Genomic DNA, 328 nt, shown 5'->3' with positions numbered 1-328 from the left:
ATGCCATGATCTTCATTTTCTGAATGTTGAGTTTTAAGCCAACTTTTTCACTCTCTTCTTTCACTTTCATCAAGAGGCTTTTTAGTTCCTCTTCACTTTCTGCCATAAGGGTGTTGTCATTTGCATATCTGAGGTTATTGAGATTTCTCCCAGTAATCTTGATTCCAGCTTGTGCTTCTTCCAGTCCAGTGTTTCTCATGATGTACTCTGCATAGAAGTTAAATAAGCAGGGTGATAATATACAGCCTTGATGTACTCCTTTTCCTATTTGGAACCAGTCTGTTGTTCCATGCCCAGTTCTAACTGTTGCTGCCTGACCTGCATATAG

The sequence above is a fragment of the Bison bison genome, unplaced genomic scaffold, assembly GCF_000754665.1.
Source record: "Bison bison bison isolate TAMUID 2011002044 unplaced genomic scaffold, Bison_UMD1.0 scf7180017864035, whole genome shotgun sequence".
Taxonomy (NCBI): Eukaryota; Metazoa; Chordata; class Mammalia; order Artiodactyla; family Bovidae; genus Bison; species Bison bison.
The sequence above is the reverse complement of the archived record's forward strand: the minus strand, read 5'-3'. Positions refer to the sequence as shown.